This window comes from Chenopodium album, chromosome 3, assembly GCF_948465745.1.
Source record: "Chenopodium album chromosome 3, dcCheAlbu1.1, whole genome shotgun sequence".
Lineage (NCBI taxonomy): Eukaryota > Viridiplantae > Streptophyta > Magnoliopsida > Caryophyllales > Amaranthaceae > Chenopodium > Chenopodium album.
In genome coordinates this window covers 15,534,507-15,545,762 of record NC_137836.1, presented here as the reverse complement: position 1 = coordinate 15,545,762, position 11,256 = coordinate 15,534,507, and positions in this window count along the sequence as shown.

Below are 11,256 nucleotides of genomic sequence, written 5' to 3'. Positions count from 1 at the left end.
TGTGCTCCCTCAGCACATTTTCCCTATAAATACCCCCTCATTTTTGATGTACGGGGCACCAATTAATTCTCTGATTTATTTTTCTCTCTTCTATGCTTTAGCCTAAACACTAGACTACCCTTTTTATTTCAAAATTCCTTCTTCAAGTGCTCAAAGGAGTCCATACTTTACCCGTGGTTTTGTCCTTAAGCCAAGGCGTGAAAGGTAGAACTGTTTGAGGATTTGGCCCCAAATCAACTCTAGTTTATTTAATTTAATTTAATCATTGTTTTATTATTTCCTTGAAGTTACTAACTCGTTTATTATTTTGTAGTTGCAAACAAACAGAATCAAAGTAAGAATCATGTTCTTTTTATTTCTATTATTTTTCTAACGATTTTATGTTGTTGGAATTGTAATTAAATTGTTTCCAATATTAATGTTTGTTCTATTATATTTTTTGATCACCATATTGCATGTTAAAAGGAATATGTAATTGAAAATCACGCCTAATAAGATAATTTTGACAACCGGTTTAGGATCCTTTTTAACCTTGTTAATTAATTCAAGTGATCACCAATATTTTAGAATTATATGTGTGCATTAATATTAAACCAATTTAGTTAAATAATAGTTTGGAGCAAATTGAATATTTTGTTTGTATGCCTTTGAGATCACAGGAATGCTTTTCAATATAAGAATCGAGTAGAGGCCAATACGGGCGAATGTGACTCCATGACTCACTTCGTACCATCATCCCCGATCCTCCTTTCGTGGTTCCGAACCATATGGAGTTAGTAATCTCATGGATTATGAATGGGGTGTAACCTTCACGGGTCAATCGTTGTTGCCTGTCGTTGTCCCTTATCGTGGTTGCCTTTTTATGATCCGTGAACGGTTTACAAGTTCCTTAAAAACTTGTTGGCGGCTCCCAACTTTATTTGTCCCTAATTGTTGTCCCTAGTCGTATATGTCAATTCCACTTCCTATGAGTGCCAAGCATATTCACCACATACTTTAACATAGGCGCACTTCAAACGACGCCTACAATTTGGCGACTCCACTGGGGAGGATTCTTGATTATTTATCGATTTGAGTTATCGGTATTTAATTAAGATGAGTGGATGAGACTTGAAAGATTCTTGAAAAAAATATTCCTGTGATTAATTTGGAATTTTTGCATCTGCATAGACGTTTTAATGTCGCATTCAGGGCTGTCCCGTAAGAAAAATTGGATAACTTGGTTGCGCGCGAAGGAAAACAGGGCACTAGTCAGATCTTTTGACTGCCGTGCCACGGCAAAATCTGTCGTGTCACGGTACAGTGCACCGTCTGACGGTGCACAGTACCGTGACACGGGAATTTTTGCCGTGTCACGACAGTCCTAAAATCAGTCCGGTGGCTTATTTTCTTTCCTCACAGTCGACTTCCTTCGATTTTTCTAAAAAAACGTATGTGTTCTACATGCGTCTTAGCCCCGGGGGATTTAAGCTCTATCGACCCAAAAACGCTCATGGCAATAAGGGTTTATCCGAGTTATTAACGCTCAAGGGAGGCTGCATTGCTAACGCGTTCTTACATCATCGTGCCCTTTTGACACCCAAAGCTTGACCAATAGTTGAACATAGATCTTGACTCTAGGTTGCGAACTTTTTTTACATCATCATGCCTAAATGCTATATGGTTGTTTGGTGCTAACCTTCATGTGTTTACTCTTTTGTTTAACCCATGACCGAGGGTTTTTATTCTCACATAGTAATTAGTATGGACCTAAAATCGGTTAAAATCTGGAAAAATCACAAAACTGACCTGGAACTGCGCACCGTGTCACGGCATGTTCTGCCGCGCCACGGTGAACAGTGCCGTTACACGAGGCTCTCTACCGTCTGACGGTAGACTGCACCATGTCACGACAGTCTGCACCGTGACACGGTGCCCAGGAAAGGTGCCCTGTAAGTCCTTTTTTCGTTTTTTGTGCGTACGTATGTGGTTGTTGTGTCCAGTTTGGTGTCATGTCTAGCTGTACGGTCAAAACACGCGTCCATAACTTCACTTAATCACTCACATATCGTGTTCACACACTTTTTTTTTCTTTTCTTTAAGTCATACACTACTTTTTTACCATATTTTTAGGGAAGTCTTGTTTTTGTGTCGTTTTTTTTCGGAGTAAGTCGGATGGTATCCTCCCATATTTTAAAAAAATAATAATAATAAACAAGTAAAGTTTCAAAATTATAGATTTTTAACAAAAAAGAAATTTCTTTTTTCCATTTTTTTTCTTTTTAATCCGGATGGGTTAAGGTTAAGTTTGGTCATTAAAGGTGTGTTTGTTTCGGTGTCACAACACTTGGTCAAGAAGCAGGGGTAGATTGTTACGGTTCGAGTCCATACCTCAACAACCTCTTATACCAAAGAGGCGTACAAGGAAACCACCTCAATCATCTCCACAAGATCCATCTCCAGTCTATTTTCAACCAATGGCCACCAAGGAAGACATTGAGAACCTCAACAAGACAATTGAAAAATTGTCTGACATGATGCAGACACTCGCCACTAGAGTTAGCACAGTAGAACAAGACAATCAAATCAATGTCACTACCGCTGCAATGGACAAGATTAAGGAACAGATGAGCAAATTTTTTGAAGAATTCACTTATGTGGAACAACCTGTCACCTCTTCGTCCATAAGAGACAAGCTTCCTGAGAAATTTTCCACTGCTGACATTCCCAAATTCAAGCCTACTGATAATCCACTTTTCAATTTGAAGGCTTTTTCCGCAACCATGGCTCTTAAGGGAGTAGATGTGACACTCTTCCCTACGGTGTTCCCTCTTTCCTTGGAGCATGCCTGTTAACAGTGGTTCTATTCTTTGGAATCCAAACATGTCGCGACCTGGGAGGATGTTGCTGAAAGCTTTATGAATCGTTACAAATGTAACATTCAGGCCAAGAGTTCTGAACGTGAACTCTCCATTCTCAAACAGAAAGAGAATGAAGGCTTCACCACTTACTTAAGCAGGTGGAGGGAAACAGCTGCGCTCATGGTGGATCCCCCCAAGGAGAAAGAAATGGTTCGCTTGTTCATTGTCAATCTGACTCATAAGTACAAGCAACACTTGAAGTTTCTGCCTCTGAGTACCTTTAAAGCTGTATACAATATTGGAATCAATATCGAGGATGAACTAATGAAGTCTGTTGGTAGCAACAATAATAACAACACTTGGAAAAACAAGAAGAACGACACTCCTTCTTCTTCGTCTTCTAAGCTCAATAATACTACCAACAATATCAATATCAATGATGTGTTGGCCCTTAATGCTCCTCCTCAAAGATTCCAAAGGAAAAGGAGGGTTTACACGCCTTTGGGAATGACTTATGATGCTGCTTATGACCGTTTGCATGGTCAAGGACTGATTATGCCAATCATACCATTTCCAGAACCTCGATTTGAGAATAGGACCGCTAGCTATGACCCCAATTCTTATTGCAATTTTCATCAAGGCAAGGGTCATAACACTGAGAAATGTTGGAGGTTGAAGGATGCGATCCAAGACCTAATTGATGCTAATCAACTTCCTGTCCCTCTAGGGGGCAAGAAGCCTAACATTCAAACAGGTCCTCTTTCTGATGCTTTGGCTATCACGGGAGAGGAAGTCTCCTTTTATCCGTCGATACTCATTCAACCTGTGAATGAACCTCTGCCAGAAGTTGTATTTGTCTCGAGTTCTGAAGAAGTGAACGGAATTTGGGATAGTGACGATGAAGACGTCTATCTCAAGGATATAGCCTGCTCATCTCTTGGCACAAGTGAAGATGTTTGGGGGGACTTTGAGGTCAAGGTTCTCACCAGAAGTGGACGGTTGCAGCAACCTAATCCACCTCCACCTCCACCACATTCACATCCGATAGTTGATCTCATCGACCCTGTGAACAGCGATGTGGTCAAACAACTGCAAAAGACCAAGGCGGAGATGAATGTATGGAAGCTTTTGGCCACTTCCCACGAGCATCGAAAGGCTGTGATGAATGCTCTAGTGAAAATAAGAGTTGATGATGACATGACTCCTCAAGGACTGGTCAACTTTCTCACTACTGAATTGCCAAGTACTAGCAATCTGATTTCGTTTTCTGACAAGGATCTGCCCCCGGAAAGGGGACCAGCATAATAAGGCCTTACACCTCACTGTGGTGTGTAGGCAGATGAATGTTCCTATGAGCCTGGTTGATAATGGCTCTGCAATCAATGTGTGCCCACTCCGTACTGCAAAGAAGTTGGGCATAAAGAATGAAGAACTGACTCCCTCCACTCAAGGGATTCGCGCTTACGATAATTCTCGCCGTCAAGCCGTGGGTACTATCATACTAAATATAACTACTGGGGCGATTGAACGTCGCACCAAATTTCAGGTGGTGGACATTAAGGCCTCTTTCAATCTGTTGTTAGGACGCCCTTGGCTTCATGAGCTAAAGGCGATTCCATCATCGCTGCACCAGAAAGTGAAAGCCATAGTTGGAGGGGTTCCAATTACTATTGATGCTTCTCCTATGCGCATTCAAGTTATTGACACTCCTATCGTCTATGTTGAACATGACGAAGAAGATGAAGATCTTTGCTGGTTTTCACTTGATGATGTTCTCGTGATTGAAGAGGAGGAAAAGTGCCATCTCGACTTCGATCCCTATTCAAACACCAATATCAATGCCATTCTGAAGAAGCAAGGTCATTTCCCTGGAATGACCCTTGGACTCAAGAAGAAAATGGCTGAATCTTGGGGCCATCCTGGTGCACTCAAGAAGGATACTTTTGGCTTGGGATTCAAGCCAACAAAAGAAGATGTGAAACAAGCTTTATTGAAGATGAAGGCTCGCAATAATGCTCGAATCACGAAGACGGAAATGGCCATGGATCCGTTCACCCTCAATGGCCAGTACATTAAAGAAGGGGAAGACTTCCCATACTATGAATTCCCTGAACCATTCGTCCATGATGGGATCCGTGAATCAGGATTCGAGATGTTCCTCGATTGTGACTTCGTTGATGAAGACAAAGAGCTCTTCACAACCGAGAAGCCAGCTAGCCCGAACTCTGATGATTTAGGAATCAACCTACTTTTTGGAATGGAGAAGAATGAGTCTAAGCCGGTCCGCAATGATAACTCCGAACTCGTTCAAGCTGTCATAGCAAACAAGGATTTTGACCCCTCCAAGTTAATCGTCCAAGCTGACAACATTTCAAGGGGATGGCGCAATACATTGAGGATCAATACGCCGAGTAGAAAGAAGTTTGAAATAACCGCTGGCAAGGGTCCTATGTTTGATGAGTCTGAGTCGTCTAGGTCCGAGTCCGAGTCTGAGTCTAAGTCTGTAGACGAGTCCTTAGAGTCTGAGGCCGATCCTCTTTCTGCTATAGAGTTCAACCCTGAGTCTCTTGTTGAGTCCTCTCTTTCTAGTCCTAGTAATTCCAGTGAGGTCGCAGCCGACCTTGCCCCTCTTGATGTATTAGCCAATGAATTCAATAAAATGAGTACCTTTGCTTACGATGCGTGTCATTCCCCTAGCCCTGATCAATATTGCTTTGCTAATGATAAAAATGACAAAGAAATAATAAAAGCAATGGAAGAACACGAAAATAAAACAGCAGTTATCGAAGATACAGAAACAGTTAACATATCCAATGATACGAATACTAAAGAAGTAAAAATTGGATTAACACTAAGTCGAGATAACCGCAAAGAACTAATTAACTTGCTTAGTGAATTTGTTGATGTATTTGCTTAGTCATACCAAGATATGCCAGGAATTGACAGGGATATAGCTCAGCATACGATACCACTCATTCCAGGTATGAAGCTTGTCAAACAAAAGTTGCGCCGTATGAAACCCGATGTGGCTCTCAAAATCAAGGAAGAAATCAGGAAGCAGTTGGCCGCAGGTTTCATCAGAGTATCCAAATATCCAAAATGGATAGCAAATGTGGTTCCAGTTCCAAAAAAGGATGGAAGGGTCAGAATGTGTGTTGATTACAGGGATCTCAATAAAGCAAGCCCAAAAGATGGGTTCCCTCTACCTCACATTGAAATTCTGGTCGAGAACACAGCAAACCATGCACTCCTATCATTCATGGATGGTTACGCCGGATATAATCAGGTATTGATGGCCGAAGAAGACATGGAGAAAACCACATTCATCACGCAATGGGGTACATACTGCTATACGGTAATGCCATTCGGGTTGAAAAACGCGGGTGCCACCTACCAAAGAGCAGCTACAGCATTGTTACATGACATGATGCACAAAGGGGTGGAGGTCTATGTCGATGATATGATCGTTAAGTCTAAAGATCGCCCAGGCCATATTATTGCACTTCGCAAGTTCTTTGAAAGACTCCGCAAGTACAACATGAGATTAAATCCAGCAAAATGTGCATTCGGAGTCACGTCAGGCAATTACTTGGATACGTGATCAGTTCTCGAGGGATTGAAATAGATCCTATAAAAGTAAAGGCGATCATGGCCATGCCACCACCCAAAAATGAGAAGGAGATTCGAGGTTTCATTGGAAGGTTGCAGTATATAAGTAGGTTCATATCAAAGCTCACAGCTATATGTGAACCTATATTCAAGAAGCTCAAGAAAAATGTCCCAGTCACATGGGATGACGATTTCCAAAAAGCTTTCGACAAAATCAAAGAGTACTTGGCAAACCCACCCGTGCTAGCACCAGCAATACCTGACTTTCCTCTTCGACTCTACCTTACGGTCACAAGAGAAACGATGGGGGCAATGCTAGCACAAGAGATCGAAAACAAGGAGAATGCAATCTACTACTTGAGTAAGAAGCTTCAAGGATATGAGACGCGATACACACCACTTGAAAAGTTGTGTCTCGCGCTTGTGTGGGCCGCACAGGATCTAAGACATTACATGCTCACTCATACGGTGCATGTCGTGTCCAAGATGGATCCTCTCAAATACTTGTTCGAAAAAGCGACACTCAATGGAAGATTATCAAGGTGGATAGTCAATTTTGCTCAGTTTGACTTGAAATTTGTGCCACAAAAAGCCATCAAAGGTTCTGCGGTTTCTGACTTCTTAGCAGACTTTCCGCTAGAAGAAGTTGAAAAAGAAGAAGATGAGTACGATTTCCCTGACGAAGATTTACTCATGACTGAAGATGATAGCTGGACACTCTATTTCGATAGAGCTTCAAACCAAAGAGGATGTGGTGTAGGAGTCTTGCTTGTATCACCCAATGAAGAGCACATCCCAATTTCCATGTAGCTCGACTTTGATGTCACCAACAATGCCGCAGAATATGAAGCATGCATTTTGGGGTTAGAAACAGCTGTCGCCTTGGGAATTAAGAAACTCAGAATCTATGGTGATTCTTCACTAATGATTAACCAAATCTCCAAGAGATGGAAAGTGAGAAGTGAAAGTCTCGCTACGTATCAAGCTCATTTAGAAACTCTCATGGAGCAACTAGATGAAGTGGAATATACGTATTTGCCAAGAGAAGAAAACCAATTCGCCGACGCACTAGCTAAATTAACATCAATGGTGCGAATTCCAACTGATACAATCAGAATGCCACTAACCATAGAAATAAGATATGAGCCGGCTTATAATCACGCACTCGACAATGAACAAGAACCACAAGAAGAAGATGAAAAGCCATGGTATACAAATATCCTTAATTATGTGACAAGAGGAGAATACCCTCCTAATACTGATAAAAGGGCACGCCGTGCTTTGAGGCTCCTGGCTTCACAGTATGTGCTCATCAGGGGAGAACTCCACAAGAGAACTGCAATGGGGAGAAATCTCTTATGCATAGCCAAGAAAGAAGCACATAAAACCATGGAAAACCTTCATGCCGGTATATGTGTAACACAAATGAATGCAAAGATGTTAGTCCAAAAGATTCAACGACAAGGTTACTATTGGACTACCATGGAGAAAGATTGTCACGAATACGTCAAGAAATGTATGAAGTGTCAAGTCTACGCAAATTTACAACTTGTTCCACCTTCGCTTCTCTACACATATACTTCTCCATGGCCTTTCTCCAGTTAGGGCATCGACATTATTGGAAAAATAACACCACTAGAACAAGGGGGGCATGAATTCATTCTTATAGCAATCGACTATTTCACCAAATGGGTCGAAGCTGCCTCATATGCTAAGCTGACGGCGAAACATGTAGCTCAATTCATTGAGAAAAATATCATATGCCGCTATGGGGTACCACATGAGATAATCAGAGATAATGGAACACATTTCCAAGCCGAATGCGCGGATTTATTACAGAAATATCATATCAAGCATCACAGATCATCACCTTACAAACCACAAACAAATGGTGCAGTCGAATCAGCCAACAAAAATGTAAAAACTATCATCGAAAAGATGACAGAAAATTACAAGGATTGGCCAAGTAAGCTACATTTCGCTCTTTGGGGATATCAAACCTCTGTTTGTACATCAACAGGGGCTACTCCTTTCTCTTTGGTCTATGGAGTTGAAGCTGTACAACCAATCGAACTCGAAATCCCTTCTCTTCGAATCACATTGGAAAGCCAACTAGATGAAGTCGACTAGATTAGAGCAAGATATGATGAACTGGTCTAACTTGATAAAAAAACGCTTGGCAGCTTTGCATCATGTCCAAATCTACCAACAGCGTATGGCGCGACATTTTAATAAAAAAGTCAAGACTAGGAATATCAAAGAGGGTGACCTGGTGCTTAAGGCACTTCGTAAAAACGTGTTAGATCCAAGAGGAAAATTCAGACCGAATTGGTCAGGCCCGTACATTGTTAAAGCCATCCTCTCTGGCGGAGCGGCACAATTGGTAGACATGGACGGTAACGACTTCCACAATTTAACCAACTTGGATCAACTCAAGAAATTCTATGCCTAGTCGCATGGGTTCATGACCCAATAGAGCTACGTTTGGCCTGATTCCTTTTTAGGATACGTAGGCAACCCCTCAAGGGGGCCCGACCACTTTAAAAAATAAAAATCCTCCCTCTGTTGATCAAATATGCGCGTCAGTTCAGCATTGCGTCACGACAAAAAAATAAATAAAATTGCCGTAACGCGGGAATTTGTAACGTGTCACGGGATTTTTCCCCGTGACACGGTGGAATTTTAGGTTTTCCGATTTTTTTTAGTGACACATTCGTTGCGAATTCACTGTTTGTTCGAGTTTTTTTAACTTTCTTTCTTCCATTGCGTCCAACTCCTTGACTCGGATAAATAATAATAACTAAAAGTCATTGTAATTTTTTATTTTTAAGGCTGAAATAATGGAAATTTCATGAAATGCCCCTGAGTAATTTTTTTATTCACCAAATACCCATCAAAACTTTCAAATTCACCAAATACTCCTGAGTTTAAAAAAATTTCACCAAATGCCCTTAATGACTAACGGCGATTAACACCGTTAGTCATTAAGGCTAATTGATTTCTTATTGATTCATTTTTATAATTATTATATTTAACAACAAAAATAAAATTAAAAAAAAATCCCAAACCCAGCCACTCTCCTTCCCACCGCACCACCACCCTCACGACAACCCATCCGCTTGCCCCCCCACCACTACCCCCACCGACGGCACCGGCACCAGAGGCCACCCATTCACCCCTTATCTCATGTCGTCGCTGTCCCTATTCTTCCCAGAACCACCTTCCCCCCACCCCAAAACCCCAGCCTACACTCGAAAAAACCCCGACCTACCCACTTTTCCCGGCCCCCTTAAACCACCTAAGCCAAAAACCTTCGTTGGCGCCAAGTTCTACCCACCCACGTCGCCGGATCGCCGTCGCTTACCATAGCCAAAAACCACCACCCCAAAATCGAAAACCTAGGGTTTCGATTTGGGGGTTTTTTGTTTTTTATTTTGGGGTTCGGCGTGATGGTTCAGGGGGTGGATACGACGGAGGGGGGGGTGTGGTTTGGGTTCGTCGGTATGGGGATGGGGATTTCGACACCGGCGGTGGGGAGGGGAGGGGTTTTCGAGAGAGAGATGAGGGGTTTGAGGATTGTGGAGTGGTGGTTCAATGGCGGTGACGGGTTCGGGGCAGCGGTGGTTTGCGTCGAGTGCCGGCTGATGCGGTGGTTTTCTTGGGGTTTGGGATGGCGCCGGCGTGAGGGAAATATCAGAAACGGCGGCCTAGATGCTGCTGGTGGTGGTTGGGGCTGGGTTGTGGTTGTGGTGGGTGGGTTATTTTTTTAAAAAAATTTTTATTCATTTTTTTATAATTTTTTTTTGACAAATTAATTAAGTTATTATTTTAAAATTTAAATAATTTAAATGGTAACCAATCATAGGTTGCCACGTGGCAAATTTAGCCTTAATGACTAACGGAGTTAACGTTCGTTAGTCAGTCATTTGGGCATTTTGTGATATTTTTGTTAAATTCAGGGGCATCTGGTGAATTTGAAAGTTTTGATGGGTATTTGGTGAATAAAAAAATTACTCAGGGGCATTTCATGAAATTTCCGCTGAAATAAATATGCTATTATTATTGAAATAAATGTGACTACAATTATTGGCATCATATGCCTTATTTTAAATAAAAATTATAAATCATAAAAAGCAAAGCACTATTGATCTAATCTCTCTTCACTTTAGGAACATCCTTCCCTTGGTCAATTAGGTCAGCCTTTACCATTAATGTGTCTTTCGTAGCCCGAACCGTCACACCCTTAGTCGAACTTTCACCCCTTTCACCTTTCTTGAACTTTTTCGGTTGTTTCTCCCTATAGACCATCTTTTCTTTACCCTTCCTTTTCACATAATTCTTCTTTCTCGGCATTATAGGAGTCTTAAACTCAATCCCTTGTGTTCTCGGACCTAGACGATCTTTAGGAGGGGCTTTCTTATTTCCAAGACGACTCTTCACATCAGACTTGCGTGATCCGAATCGTTCCCTCCTACTTCTAGGGTTCAACCATGCCTTGTATGCACTAGATAAAGGAGGAGGAGCTTGGTCACTTGCAGAAACGGTCCACAAAGGTCTTCCAATCCAATAAGTCTCGTACATGTGAACGTTACTTTCATGCAACGATACTTCACGAGGACTATCGTTATAGCGTGGAACTATTTGTTCAAGTCCATACTGCCGCATCAGTCGAGAAGGACAATAAAAGGTCAGTTTTGAGATACTAGGAACACGGCAATATGGTGTATCATTCGTGCCAACCATCCTAGTAAGCCTCCACCAAGGCACCACCCAACGAATGGAAAATTCCCTCTTTGCAAAGAAATTT